We start from the raw sequence: 2,023 nt of genomic DNA, 5'->3' as shown, positions 1-2,023 counted from the left end.
CCACAAAGCTCTAGCCATCTGTCCCAAGCGTGCACCCATTCACACACACATACTCACACACACACATAAGCACATACAAACACACACGCACACATGCACTCCCCTTTTTATTTCCTCTTACTTGTAACACGTACGTTGAGACACACTCAATGTCAGGAGGAACATCTGTGCATGACCTGTTCTAACAGCAGAATGTTATCACAAAGATTCATCGAATGAGTGTGTGTGTGTGTGTGTGTGTGTGTCAGTGTACAGGAGGGTGTTATGAGATAGCTACTGCCATTACGTCCTCCAACGAAGAGTTTAAGGAATTCTGTCCAAAACACAAACACAATCAGATATACACAGTCATAGCTCACTGATTCTGACTCATCAGCACAGTTTGCACTCGCAGACAGCATTCATCAACTGGCTGGCTCCTTCACTGTTGGATCACTACATGGATAAGAATCTTAGTGCAGGATGCAGGCATCAGAATTGAAAGGCAAACTCAGTGAGCAGGCTAACTGTCTGTTTGTGTGTGTGCATGTGCATGTGCGTGTGCGTGTGAATTCCAGGCAAGAACTCAACTGTTTGTGTGTTGCAGGATCCCTGAATTAGAGTTTGGGTTTTTCTGTTGTGTACCTGTTAAATTTCATAGAGCATACACATTGTGTTTTGTGTGTGTGTGTGTGTGAGAGAGAGAGAAAGAGAGAGAGAGAGAGAGAGAGAGAGAGAGACAGAGAGAGAGAGAGAGAGAGAGAGAGAGACAAACAGAGAGCTAGAGAGAGACGGCGGGAGAGAGATACACAAAGATTGCTACACAAAATGGGAGAGAGAAAACCTTTATTGTGACTGACCACAAAAGATTACATCGTGGTCTTGGCCGATGACACATCTTAATTCTCTTCCCAGTATTTTTGCTCAAATATAAATTCATTCATATTTATGCTTTTTATACTTACAAAAAAGGCAAAATAATAATTAAAAATATCCTTGGTTTATTAGAATAGTTAATAAAGGACCTTCAATGTGAAGATCCGATTTGAAATCTCCCAGAATTCAGAAGGGCTAAATTCCCATGGCAACTTCTCCGGGTTCAATAGTTCACATCCGGTGCAGGCAGCAGGCCATTGGTCCTCCTCACTTGGGGGGTGGAGTCAGTACAGTCCAAAATCCCAGACTCCACCCCTTTTGATTATAAGCACCAGGTTACCACAGTAACCATTAGGCTTTCATCAAACCTTATTATTCAATGGCAGGTTTATGACAGTCATATTAAGCGTTATGATAAACCCTGAATTAACAATCTCACTGAAAAAAGATCCTCTATTTTAACAACAACAACAACAAAAAAAATCAATATTTCTTCTATATAGCAATTTTAGCATATGCTAAAGATTGCCATTCAGAGAAAGATAAAGGGATCCATGTCTTTTACTGTCTTGCCACTCTCACCACTTCTCTCTAAAGACAAACAAGTCAGTGTGTGTACGCACAGATGTCGTGACCTCTAAAAGTGCTCTCATAACCTCAGGTTTGTCTTTGGTGTCCTGAGGGATGCAGAGATTAAAATATTTGTCCGTTATTACAAAAAAAAATGCAAAATGAAAATGAATTTTCTTCAGCAACAAAAGAAAAACACAGGGCGGCTATTTTAAACCACACCAGTCCATTGAAAAAAATCTTGGAAAGGCTAAAAAGCACTTTTTGTATTGTGTATAGAAAGAGTCTTTTTTATTAGCTCACTCATACTTCTTTCATTTTCATCTAATGTTTTTAGCTCTTGAGTTCTGTGCCAGTGACCAAAGTGAAGATGGCCAATCCTTTTTCTCAGGCCCAGTCCAACAGCAAATGGGCATTATTGCATGTCAGCATTATGATGTCACAGTAGTCCTTGATAATCAGTGGAATGTCCTGGAGTAATCTGCAGAAAAGAGGCAATGCCGTTATTGTGATGTCATCCTTCCAGTAGTTGACTTCGTGCAGTGCTGGATGCTGATTGGTCGTACGACTTGTGGTGTTATCTGACTGGTTTTCACTG

General features: G+C 40.6%; 1 protein-coding gene across 1 annotated transcript in view; it reads right to left on the bottom strand.

Moving 5' to 3' along the window:
* Window positions 1-827: 827 nt before the first annotated feature.
* The window catches only part of ephb4b (eph receptor B4b), a 31,432-nt gene continuing 30,236 nt past the window's right edge, over window positions 828-2,023 (bottom strand). Inside the window, exon 17 of the mRNA XM_030775914.1 lies at window positions 828-2,023. This exon is cut by the window's right edge and continues 223 nt beyond it. The gene's annotated coding sequence lies outside the window, so the exon portion shown is untranslated.

Source organism: Chanos chanos, chromosome 5, assembly GCF_902362185.1.
Source record: "Chanos chanos chromosome 5, fChaCha1.1, whole genome shotgun sequence".
NCBI lineage: Eukaryota > Metazoa > Chordata > Actinopteri > Gonorynchiformes > Chanidae > Chanos > Chanos chanos.
This window is presented reverse-complemented; position numbering and strand designations above follow the sequence as displayed.